General features: G+C 41.4%; 2 pseudogenes; one reads left to right on the forward strand and one right to left on the reverse strand.

Moving 5' to 3' along the window:
- Positions 1–3400: 3400 nt before the first annotated feature.
- LOC147419627 (uncharacterized) lies at positions 3401–4152 on the reverse strand (annotated as a pseudogene).
- A 1245-nt stretch (positions 4153–5397) lies between these two features.
- Positions 5398–10078, forward strand: LOC147419628 (uncharacterized; annotated as a pseudogene).
- The last annotated feature ends 3638 nt before the right edge of the window (positions 10079–13716 follow it).

The raw sequence follows: 13716 nt of genomic DNA on the forward strand, positions 1-13716 counted from the left end.
GTAGATCCCTAGTTTCTCTAGTGAGAGTGTGAGCCAATGCTTTCGTTATCTGTGCTGCAGCATCAGGTGCGACTTGAAAACTGACTGTGATAATTACCTCGGTGACTTGAGTTACCCGATTCTCAAAGTAGAATAGTGTTGATTCTCTATTGTGTAGAGCTCCTTCCATTTTGTTGTTGTGGGTTGGTTGTAGGTTGCGGACATGGTTTCGACCTTCTCCTTCTTCTTCTTGGCACTTGGCCTATGTATATCCACTGGGTTTGGCGTGTTGGTTGACTCTCCCACTGCAAATCGATTACCGTTACGCCTGGCACTTGAGCTTCGATGGAGATGCGGAGTTCGTCTAGTTGTGCTTGGAGCTCTTCTTCTTCTGTCGTCCAATTAGCAAATCCTGCTAGCCACTCATCCATTCACAATAGTTTAAGGGTTTCAGTCTTGTAAACTGAAGGGTTTCATGAAAAGATCCTCAGTGGGGGCACCAAATGACGGGATCAAAGTGAACCCCGAACCCCGACGGCCTCTAAAACACCGGGGACCGAATGGCGCACCTCGAGCCTGTCATGGTAAAGCAAACAGGGGGCACCACCTAGCTTCAGCGGCTAGGACGCAAACAACACACCACCATAACAAAGTTTTCATCCAAGAGAGATGGATGCTTGGGAGTAATGATGAAAAGGAAAGGGAATGAGATCAAGTGAGAGAGAGAGAGAGAGAGAGAGAGAGAGAGAGAGAGAGAGTGAGGGAGGGGGTATAGCGGCTTAGTACTTAGGCATCACAAAAGGATGGCGAATCCGCACACCCTTCACACATACACAAGCTCACTCCAAAACACAAGACTAGGTGGCGATTCTGCACACCTCACATGGGCAAAACATTGCAAGAAAACATACTCACAAAACCTCAAGCTTTATTTAGAGAATTAGGCGATGAAATGGGGAGCATAGGGTAGGGGAATGAGAAGGGAGAGAGTGGTAGAGCACATGGCGGATAGGTGGGAGTTGATGGCGAAGACTCGCACGAGGATTATGGCCATCATCCTTCATTTAGTTGCCCTTCATCTTCCATAGCCAAGGGTGTAGAGGTCATGCTCAAGACAAGCATGGTGATTGCGGTGATGGTGATGGTGTGGGTGTGTGTGTGTGTGTGTGCACTAGGCACACACAGTGCATAGTGTGTTCTTTGGTGATGTTGTGTGTTTTTGTGTGATGGTGACCCCTCTTTATATAGGGGAGGAGGGGGGGGGAGAAATTCTAGAATTTAGAAATGAAGAAATCATTATCTACATAGGCCATGTGACTGTGGGCCCCACTTGTCTGGCTGTGTGTATATGTGCCAGAACAGCAGTCTCATGAGAGAGAGACTAAGAGAGAGAGATGGGTTGATGAAAAAAAGTGAGAGGTGACATGGAGAATAAAGTAATTACAAGAGGGGAGAGAGAGGAGTGTGTTCAGAGGTGAATCTGTGTGCAGATGTGTGTGAACACAAAAAAAATCAGGTAACCACCGGGTGGGGATGGGTCTGTGGGCACCTTTTTTAGTAAAACTGAGTGTGTGTGAGTGTGGGGGAGGTTATTTAGCTACAAGACAAGAGACATGGCACCCTTTAGAGAGAGGGGGGGGGGGGGGGGGGGGGGTATTTGGGTCATGGGATATGATAGGAGAGAGAAAGGGGGGGTGGGGTATACTATTTTGGAAGATAGGGTAAGTTGCATGTGAGTTAGGGTGCATTATTGGTGAGTTAGAATGCATTATTGGTGAGAGGTGGGGTAGCTTGAGGGGAGAGAGAAAGGAGAAAGGACAAGGGGAAGAGAGAGGGGGTTGACCTTTTGAGTGGAGGAGAGGAAAAGGGACACACGGCGGGGCAACAGTGAAGAAAAAGGAGGCAAGGTGGGGATGGGCTGCCCCGCAGGCATGAGGTGGCCTATTTTACCTTTCTCATATATTTACATAATCATACTTTATTTTTTTCTTACTTTTTCCAATGTCTTTTATCACTCCCTCCCTAAGAGGGGGTTTTCATGGGGTGGGGACGAGAGAAGAGGGGTATGGGAGCTTGGCTTGTGAAAAGCCCCCATCAACAGCATTTGGTTCAGATTTTTCAAATTTGTATTGCAGAAATTTGGCTTGATGCTTTACTCTGAGAGTGAGAGAGAGAGAGAGAGAGAGAGAGAGAGAGAGAGAGAGAGAGAGAGAGAGAGAGAGAGAGAGAGAGAGAGATGCACGGTTAGTAACCCCTGGCTTGGAAGATCGTTTGTTTGTAGATCGTTTGCAGATCGTTTATTGTAGGTTGATCACTTATTTGCTCAGGAATGGTGAGACTTGGCTCGTTATGCTTTTCTTTAAGAGTGAATGTGGGTTACGGACGAGGGGGGAGCCTAGGTAAGCAGTACAGGCAGAAGCCGTGGCAGAGGACATCTTCCATAGTGACAATGAGTTCCATGAATGAGAAGACCTTTTTGTTCAATACCTAAGCAGGGACTTGGTGTATGGGTGAGAAGATTTTGAAAATGGAAAATCAGGGCAGGTCATATCAAACTGGACAAAATATAATTGTTTTTTATTGTCTGTTGACGATGTTTTTCTGGATTGGGAGGGTTTTAGGTGGGAAGTTGGTGTGATCAAGAATGGGGGGCAAATTTTAGATTTTGGATTGTCTGTTCGAACTTTGCATCTCCTGATCATTCAGATCCTCTTTTGAGTGATCATCGTTTGTCTCTCTATTGATAGAGATATATTGTAGGCATTGTAAGGCGACCTGATGTTGGATGAAGGTAAACAATTGTTGAAAACCCAGATTAGGCATATGAGTAATTCCTGAGATTGTTGTTGTTTCTGCTTTTATTAGGCAAAGTGAGGATGCAGGTGTAAGAGGAATCGGGTAAGAGGAAGGCCCTTGAAGACCTGGGCTATTTCATTGTGGGCGACCAGTGGAGTGATCTTTCGGGATACTCGATGGGGAGCAAATACGCACTTATTTCCATGTACTCTCTTTAGCACATATGCACAGATTGTCAATACAAACATTAATCTATAAGGGTGGGTCTACTACAGGACAGCCTAATTGAAGTGGTAGCCCCATTCATGTGAGTGTTTTGGCCTGCATAATGTGTATTAGCCTCATGTGAGTGTCTTGGCCTGCATAATGTTTATTAGCTTCATGTGAGTGTTTTGGCCTGCATAATGTCTTGGCCTGCATAATGTGTATTAGCCTGCAAAATGCAAAAAAAACACCTCAAAAGTAGGGCGCGCCGGCGCGGCCTGCTTTTGGGGTGTTTTTTTGCATTTTGTTTTCTTATACAGGCTGTTTTTTCGACCGAGGTGAGAGGTTGTTTAGGTGCATTTGCTTAGTGGAATTTCCTCCGCACAGATTGTCAGGCACTTGCTAGGAAAGACTGCTGCTCTCATGATTGCATTCTGGACAATCGGCCTTGAATTCCTCCTCCCAAGGCCTTTCCATAAAGCATCATGTGTTGGGTTTGAATTTTGGAGGACTGCCCCCAAAATACTATCAAAGAGTGGGTGTAGAATTTTCAAGTTGAGCAAGTCATCGGAGCTGTGTTTGATGGTATCTGTGCCATTCACCCCATTCTCACAATACACGACAAGTTCGCCAAGATCCTTACATTTTGAAAGATCCTTATCTGAGCTTCCCCATATCACATCATGCCTACTGAGGTCCTCAATTTGCGACAACCTACCAAAGTGTGAGTTCCTCAAAGCCTTTCAAGCTCTCAAAGCCTTCTGAATTCTCAAAGCCTTTCAAGATCTCTGAATTCTCAAAGCCTTTCAAGATTTGCACCTTCCTGCAGTCAACAACATGCAAGACACGGAGGCTAGGAAGAGACCCTGGCCCAATTATTTCCACCATATTGTGGCAGAGGCACAGATTGAGGGTTGTCAGGCTTCCAAACCTAGTTTTCAGATTCACTCTCTCTAGCCTCTCACACAATAGGACATCAAGGTGTTGTAGCGTGCGTGCCGATGAGGAAAGATCTGGAAGCTCTGTAGCAGTGTGCAAGTAATGTAGCTGCAAACTTACAACGCTGGCAGACAAAAAGCCCAATTGTCCTTGCTTGAAAAAGGAGGAATGCATCCATCCATGAAGTCTTTCCCTTCCAATAAATACCTCCCATTCCTTTCCTTGCGTCTCCATATTTCACATGATGTGTCTGGCTAAAAATATTTTTGACCTGTATACACCCCTATGAGATAACGATGCTTTCTCTGAAACATCCCTGAAAAGGAATTGTTCGAGTTGGGAAGGCAACCCAAATTGAACGCTTCCAGGTGGGGTTCAATAACCGTCAGATCTCGAAGTTGAGGCCATAGATCCAGCCTCGTGATGCCCGTGTTCTGCAACTGGAAAACCTGCAGGCTTCTCAGTTGGCTTGCTATGAGCCCCACTTCCAAAGATCGAGGCTGTCTTATCAAGGAGCCAATCGCTCTCTTCATAAAGGAGGTTGTCTGATAGAAGAGCCAATCGCCCTGTCTAACGATGGGTTGCAAAAGATGCGGCACCTCAGCTCCCATGACTTGCTCAGCTTGAAAATACTCTCCTAGCATTGGAGGGACCCTTTACAGAATCATCCTCCAACCGCTCCCCTGTTCGACCTCGTTTTGGCTCAGAACCGCTCCCCTATTCGACCTCGTTTTGACTCTCCCTCTCGTCCATGATCTCCTCGTCATGTACATTGCAGTGTTCAAAACATTGCTGCTAGTTAGCGGTTTTCGTATCATCTGTATGAGATTTTAGCTGAGTGGCCTCAAGATTTTAGCTGACTGCAAGATTTTAGTGGCTTCTCGTCCATGTTTTTATTGATGGCTAAGATTTTAGTTGGCTGGCCTCAAGATTTTAGTTGACTGGCTTCAAGATTTAAGCTGGCTTCCAGTTGCTTGCTCATGATATCTTGAATCATTTCACATAGCAGAGTTACTTTCATCTACCTTTGCTTAATTATGCAGAATCTAATGGACAATGAAATGCTTTCCAGCTGCTGGTGTATTTAGCATCCTAAAGTTTTAGCATCTCAGCGGCATTCAATTGAAAGCCAAGTGTTGCCTGCAGATGTTCATTTCTATAATAATAAAAGTATAATAAAAGCTATAATATATTAGATTATATTAGTGATCATGTCATATAATTTCTGTCTGTTTGAAATGCAATAGCTTGTTAAATGCATGTATAAATGCCAGTATAAATGGCCTGCAAATTGCAAAAAAACACCCCAAAAGCAGGGCGCGTCGGCACGGCCTACTTTTAGGGTGTTTTTTTCAATTTGAGATGATTTTTTTAACAAAGACTTTTTTACTTGTGTCTCTTTGCAGTCCTTCGGCTGTTGCTGGGGGTCGTAAGCGATTGAGGAAAACGAGAGGTTCATCTCAACTTAATGTAGACTCAATGCAACAGGAGAGTCAAGATGACACTTCATTGCAAAATGATGTTGAGGAAGAGATTGAGAGCCAAAGTTTGGATGCTTCAGGGGTTGTTCCACTTGATGAAAGGATTGCTCAACAAGAGGAAAGTATGATGATTGTCCCTTATGTTGTTAGGCCAGAGGTACAATCTGTAGAGCAATCCAATGAAGAGAACAAGATTTACATGGACATGGGAGAGGACATTCTTCAAAAAACAAGGATGTTCAGCTGTCACCATTGTCCACCCATTCCTCTTTGTAGACTCATTCCTTATGCAAGGGTTAGGGGTCTTCGTGATGATCTTTCGGGCTTGAAAATAGCATTTGCTAGAGAGGGTTATGCGGCAGAGAAAGGAGCATTTACTGTGTCGATTTGGACAAGGGACAAAGAAGTTTCAATTGTGGATGAAGCAATACAGAGAGATTGGGATCCTATTTGGCATGAGGTTAACAAAGAGTTTGAAGATGACCTCATTCTTAAACCGGAACTTCAGGAACTAATGGGTCACATGTTCTATGTTTGGGAAGGCAACCACCGTATAGTGGCATGGACAACTGCTATTAAAGAATGCTTCAAAGAAACAAAAGTGAAGCATTGTCGTGTGCTTTGTACTATTATTGACCCTACCAGGGTTAGTGAGATTGCCCTTCTTACCAGTTTATAGAGGATGAACTAGTGAGTCCCCTTCTTCCTCTTTTTAGTTATTATAGTTCTCAAGTTTATTTATGTTTATGTGAATTTATGTTGCTTATGAACATGTAGTCTGAATACACATGCCTTGGTGACCACAACCTTGAGGGATGAACTAGTAAATTGTGCAAATATTTGTTCTGCTGATCATGGGGAGTACCTCAAAGACCTACCTGAGAGAGATAGAATGTTGATTGCACGTATTAGAAAGAAGAGTACCAAAGGTGCTGAGCCGTGGTATCCTCTCACACGTAGATATCTTGGGAATCTAGTTTTTAATGTAAGTTTTATGTAGTATATATTTCTAACATGAATTTAGTATTCCTTAATGTAAGCTTGTCACAATGGATTTGACTCCTTCCCTTATTTTTCTAGGTGCAAATAAGTAAAGCATTAAATAAGAAGGTTGAAGATGCAAGACTGAAAATGTCAGATGAAGAGCTTCGATTGTTTGAAGAGAAGGAGAATGAGGAGTTGGCTTCAAGATATGGTGATAGGATTGGAAAGGTGAGTCTTTCTCAATGAACAACTGTGTGTGTATTTACTTTGTTTAGATAAATTATTGAATTCACTAAGTTAATTTTAGATCCTTAATATTGTCGATCCCAAGCATGGAGATACTTGGCGGTCAAAGGTATGGTCTCTCAAATGGGGGCCCGAAAGCTTTGCAACGCTTGAGAAATTGAATTTATTGGCTTTATGTGATGTTCAAATGGAGTCAAAAATCTTTTGGTTGACTTTGTTGGAGGCAAACAAAGCCACAAGATCTATGTATGGTCTTGCACGAGGGGATCATCTTTATAGACAATGAGTTCCTAACAATTTTTTATGATCGTATACATTGCATGGTTTATAGGCTGACAAAAATAATACATGAAATTATGTTTTCTTCTTAAAGTTGGCTTAGAAGAGAAGCTGTGCTTGAGAAAATATACCATAAAGCTAAGGAGGTGCTGGTCGATTTTATGGATGTGCCGAGAGGGGTGATTGTGCCTCTTGATCTCTCTCTATTTGACTACTATGAAGAGGTGAAGATAGAGATGAGGACACATTTGTTTCCTCTTGAGGTTCGAGGAGAGCCAAAGGAGAAAAAGAGCAATGATAAACCTGTCAAGAAAGAGGATATGATATTGAAAGCCTCTATGAGGCTACTTTTTAGGTGAAGATGTGTGAATGAATTTACTTGATAGTTACTTTAATTTCATAACAAAGATAAAATCATGTTTTTGATAATTGTTTCATTGTCCATGGTAGGTACTTTGTTTGCTTGCAAGAAAAAGGTCATGTGCCAAGTATTCCAGTAAGGGCAAAGCAATGGCTTTTGACCCTAAATGAAGAGACTTGTATGTACCCACGTGCTATGCATCAATGTACACGATGGGAGCTTGACAATTGTCCATGGTGGATAGATCTTGAAGGAGGTCATGTATTGAATAGAGAGAAGGAGCTCTATTCACAAATATTAACCATGGTTCCAAAAGAAGTGGACCAAAGAAACAGTATGATAATTTGAAATTTTGTATAAGTGATGTATTGAATCATGTATTATGTCTTGTAATTTGCCTTGTTTTTTTTAAATGTAAATATGATTTGTTGGTATTCAATAATGTTTTGTTCTTTATTCTAATTTTGTGTAGATAAACAAAAAGAGAAGCATGTTGAGAAACAAAGGATTGATGTTGAAAGCCAAAAGTCCTTTGATATTTCTCATCATATGGAGGACTTGGAAATAGAGGATTGCACTCAAGGTTTGAATTCCAAGATCCACATCTATTTTGATTCTTTAGTAAATATTTTAATAGTGTTTATATACACATGCACTCACACACATACATACCTACTTGTGTACGTATACATACATATATAAATGTCTCTGTATGCATGTAAGTATTTATATGTGTGTGTGTATGTATATATATATATATATATATATATATATATATACATATACATATCATGTTTCTGCATACATTAGTCTATGTGTGTATGTCTCTCAAGTATCCACGTGATGTCTTTGCATTTATGTGTGCGAGTGTGCACACATACCCAAAGACTCTCTCTCTCTCTATCTTTCTCTCTCTCTATTCTCTTATCCGTATGTGTTTTGAGAGGAAAACCTTATTGATATCATGCTCTTGTGATCCTGAAGGGAATTCTCTTAAAGGTCAAAAGAGGCTTTCCAAAAGGACTACACAATTTATTTATCTTGCACCGCATTCTTTGGGATACACACCTCATGTTGAGAATCCCAAAAGCATTGTAGTGGTTGGTGATTACATCATCATTGGGAAGGATTTTGCGGGAGGAAGAAAAAATGATACCTTCTATAGTGTGCACGAGTTCATCAAGCAAAATAAGCCTTCAGGGGTTAATTATACAAAGAGGGGAAAAGCTGTGGATTGGGCAACTGACTTCATTTCCCTTGACTTGCCATTTGGAGGCACTCAAGGTGGTGACGATCCTTGTCCCACCTGGGATTTTGTTTCTGAGGACCATGTGCACTATGGGATTGCTTTGGCAGCATCTACTTTGGCAGACTTGGGATGGTTATTGGTGATGGCCTCTATGGCAGGTATTTGTTAAAGTTAATAGTTGTTAACATTTATGTTTATTTTGGCTTCTACTTATTGAAACTTTTCTAAGACGGTGCAACTATATTATAGGTGATTCCACAATTGGGTGGATTGAGCGCTATGTTCGCGTTTACGATTTGGAGATGGTGAGACGAGTGGTTGTCATTCACCATTCTACATATGGATACAAGGAGATTGGTGGTATTTGCACAGATGTGAGTATAGTGATGATTATATTACGTTCAAATGCTCAAAACTACATGAGTTTCTTAAATTAAGGTTTAATTGGATATTAGATTCTTTTGTTGCTAGTGTTCTACGCCAATGCTTTTTATGGTTCGACGCCGAGCTACAGATCCTCCTATTTTCATTGCAGAGAGTACACCCCTCTTTGAGTCCTTCGGCATGCATCCTTGAGATACCCTCGCCTATCATTATCTTCCGGATGATTTGCGTGCTTTGGATCCTATCGGGCAGCAGTGGCGTGGGGGACTAGAGAGGAGTCATACATTTTTAGCATGCTTTCTATACTTGTATTGTCGTCAAGGTGGTGTGTGCATTGAGATGGGATGTGGTACTGCACCTATTCTTAAGACATGCATGCACAATGGTAGAGTATGTGCATCTATCAATGTGGATACATTCTTGATGACCACGTATGTAGAGCCTCTCCTTTTGGCTTACATGCAACAGAGCAGCCATGACGATGTTAGTAGGCCGTAGGAAGATGATGAGGTGGATCCACTTGCAGGTTTCAATCCATATGACTAGTGAGGCCCTTGTCTCTTGAGACTATTACTATTATGGACTTCTTCAAAGTGTGGTTTGTTTTTATGTGATGTTTGGTTTGTATTGCCATGTTTAATTATGCTCTTGTTTTGTTGCAGAGTGACATTTATGTAAAACTCATTGGTTTTGGAACATACTTGCTTCGGTTATGTTATGTTCTTGGATGTTATGTTGTTCATATGTTAATATTCTCCCTTTGTATGGATTTTTTGTTATAGAAATTTATTGCCAGCTCTAGGTAAATAGTAGTATTTCAATATATGCTTATGTGATGTTTGGCTTCTATTTCCATATTTGGATATGCTTTTGTTTTATCATGGTTGGTGACAATATATGGAATACTCACAATTTAAGGAAACACATTTTACATTGGAAATGTTATGTATTAGATGTTATATTTGAATATGTTAATTATTTTCCTTTGTATGGATTTCTTGATATGTATTAAGATCTCATTTGTTCCTTCCATGCAAAGTCAATTGCCCGTGTACGCCGAAGCAATGTCAAAGAGCATGTGTAGAGACAAACGATTAGACATGGAACGGGAAGAGCGCCGCTCCATTCGAAACCTTTACATTGATGATGAATGTGAATCATTGTAAATTACTGTGACATTTTGTTTCATTGATCGTACATGAAATCCTTATTTCAACTATAATCTGTTATGTCTTTTTTATAACAAAAATTTAGTATCCAAGAGTCTTCCATTTAAATGTATATTGTTATTGTTGCAATCTTGCATTCTCTCTCTCTCTCTCACTCTCTCTCTCCAGACATGAGATTAGGGTGTATATAAATAAACAATTGATTTAGGTATTCCGTTCGTATTGATCAATGTAGTATGTATCCTCTTGTAGGTAAAGTTCTCTATGTCCTTTTCAAGTAACAAAATCCATTCTTGTCAATATGTATTCGAGAACGGAATAGGAGCATGTATTGAAGTGACGCAGACCACCTTGTCTAATAGGAGTACCCTTCTAAGGAGTAACCTTCTGCCAAGACCTACTCGGAAACTAGGATCGCTCGGAAAACCTCGCTCGGAGAACGGTAACACTCTGTTTTGTGTAGGCTCAACCTTTAGCATAATCAAGTAGCTTGCATGAATCACGATAATTTGTATGATCCTTTTATTCCCATTGCAAGGCAAAAGGTGCACATAATTGTTAGTACTAAGTTACAATTTCAACGAGTAATTAGTAGAATTTTGGGCCCTCGTAGGTTGGCCGAGATAAACGCTTCAGTAAATCCTTTTATTTTGCCTCTTATTAGGTACGACCTTAGTTTGGACGTCTATATTTTTGTTTTGTTTTAAGAATTAGGTCATGCATAGACCATGGATAATGGCTCAGCAATAGAGGTTTTCCCCTTCCATTTCACTCCACCCATTAGAGTAAACATTACAATTAGTAGAAAAATCCATTTTCAACAACGTATGGTGTTCATGTTTGGTGCCCAAAGAGTAGGAGAAATTCTCGCGTCACCAAACCCTGTCATCCTACCTCTTATTGATTATCATAGGTCATTTGATGTGAATATTTTTATTTTGTTGTAGAATAGATTGCAATTTAGAAAATATTATTGAAAAAACAAAAACGTGCGTCACTTTGGAATCAATTCAATGGAGAGCCAACGCCAAATGTCTGGATATCCTTTTTTCTTTGGAGAGCCTGAAGAGGATGCAGAATTATTTTTGGCGAATTTCAAGATGTCTTGCCGTATCAAGAGGATAGTAACTGATCAAGAACGTGTAGAAATGTTTGAGGTGGTCCTTAGGAAAGATGCTAGCACTTGGTTTGACTCTTTGCCCGAGGAAGTTAAGGGGAATTACACAGAAGTTTTGAATCGTTTCAAGAAATACTTCTTTGATCCCCAAAACACTCAAAAACTATGGCAAGACATTGTTTCTCATAAGCAAAAAGACTTAGATGACTACTACTTGTACAAGCAAGAGTTTCTACGTCTTTGGGCTGTATGGGTGAGAAATGTTTCTAACCCTGGTGATGGTACAGAGTTCCTAAAGAAGGAGAGGTTCATAGACGGACTCTTTCCTGACCTTAAGATAAAAGTTGAGACGGGTGCACCTGCTACCTTTGATGCAGCTGAAACTAGGGCTGCTGAGAAATATAGGAAACTCAAGTGCTTAAGGGGGAAGGTTCCAATAGAAGGTATTAGACCCAAAGGTAAGTCACAAGCATCAACATCTAGGGAGCTTCCTGAGGTAACGGCGGAAGTGATTGAGAAGTTAAATGAATCTTTAAGCAGCCTGTCAATTCACCTTGCACAAGCTGTAGGTCCAAAGGGACAAGCAAAGAAGTCTGAAGAGCAAGATTCACGACCTAGGAGAGTCTTGCAATGTTGGAATTGTGGTGAGTATGGACATGGGATGTATTATTGTCCTTGGCCCCGGGGGGAGCTAGGGAGACCTAACTTGAATTACCCAGTGATGAATGCAGGTGAAGGAACTAGTCAACAACCACGGCTTCTACAAAGGACAAATGGAGCAAGACCACCTCCACAAGGAGTGGAAGGAGTTCCACCGTTTCCAGACCCAAATGTGCATGTGGTAGAGGTGAAAAATTCAAGAGAGGTTGACATGGAAGCAAATGGCATTAAGCGTGGCTGAGGGAAAGGTAAGGAGAAAGAAGGAGTTACATCACAAAGTGACCATGGACGAGAAAAGAAGGCAAAGGAGACCAAGGAAGCTAAGAGGACTCGACGTCGTATCAACCTCCAAGACTTCCCTCTTGGACATGGAATGGCTCCATACAATTTGTTGGAAGACATGAGAGGTAAGGGTCCTGATATCTCATGGCCTCAGTTTCTTGCATTATGTCCACAAGTTAGGAGGGATTTAACAAAGGCAGCTAGCAAGAGGAGAAAGGTAAAAGAGAGTGTGCCTGTTGTAAAAATTGCACAAGCTGAAATGAATGAGGATATTACACTTGTGCTAGATTGTTACATCAAGGGAAGATTGGTTACGAAAGGTCTAGTGGATGGGGGTGCACAAATTTGCATCATGACAGAGGGGCTCATGCAAAGACTAGGCATGCACATCCACGAGACACCTGAAATTAAAGTCAAAATGGAAAAAAATAGCAAGGCTAGGTGCGTAGGCATTTGTAAAAATGTTTTTGTGGAGGCCTTTGGCATTAAGAAGGCAGTGGATTTCTATGTCATGTCTACCAAAGGAAATGGTTACCCATTTATCCTAGGGAGACCATGGCTAATGAAAATGCGAGCTTTGCAGGATTGGGAGAGTGGAAAGCTAATTTGTAGGAATGACAATCATAAGAAGGTTGTCTTTGACATGAAGGAGCAACGCCAAGAGGAGCTCCATGAAGAATCATCTCAAAGTGAGACGGAGGAAGGCTGGACCGATAGCACTTCAAAAGGAGAAAGTAGCGGCAGCATTACTGAAGAGGAGTCTTCCATTGAAGTCATGGGGGTAAGGTTTAAGCCAAACAACCAAGAGACCTCTTGCCCAGGTTTGGAAGAGGTAGGTTCCCAAGAGAACCAAAAAGTGGAAGATGAAAGAATGCTAGAAGGTATGTTATCTACAACACTTACAAAGGATGAAAGAGAGGATCTCAAAGGTGTGTTAAGGAAATTTCCTAGGCTTTTTGCTAAAGACTACACCGATGTGCGTGGAGTAGATGCTGTTCAACACAAAATTGAGTTGAAGCCAGAGGCCACACCTAAGGCTCATAAGCTACGAAGACTAGGAGTCATCAAGGAGCAGGCTTTACTCAAGGAGGTAAGAAAGCTTCTAGCAGTAGGTTTCATTTATCCAATGGAGAATTCAGAGTGGGTCTCTCCCGTTGTTGTCACTCCTAAGAAAAACGGCAAGTGGAGGGTGTGTGTGGATTACCGTCCACTCAATGAGGCAACAAAAAGAGATCACTTTCCCCTCCCATTTCAGGATGAGATACTGAATGAGGTAGCTGGTCATGAGAAGTACACTGTGTGTGATGGATACTCAGGTTACTTTCAAATAGGGATTGCATTGGAGGACCAATTGAAAACAACCTTCATCACTCCTTGGGGTTGTTATGCTTTTAGAGTCATGCCATTTGGCCTGACAAATGCTCCTGCAACTTTCCAACGCTTCATGAACATGGTGTTTCAATCATTCTTTGGAAAGTCCATTAGGGTTTTTATTGATAATTTTTGCATTTATAGCTCAAAATCATTACATCTACAAAGGGTAGAAGAAGGTTTAAAGAAGCTCTATGACATGGGAGGTCAACTCA

This window comes from Adiantum capillus-veneris, chromosome 29 (assembly GCF_014529385.1).
Source record: "Adiantum capillus-veneris isolate H3 chromosome 29, ASM1452938v2, whole genome shotgun sequence".
NCBI classification, from domain to species: Eukaryota; Viridiplantae; Streptophyta; class Polypodiopsida; order Polypodiales; family Pteridaceae; genus Adiantum; species Adiantum capillus-veneris.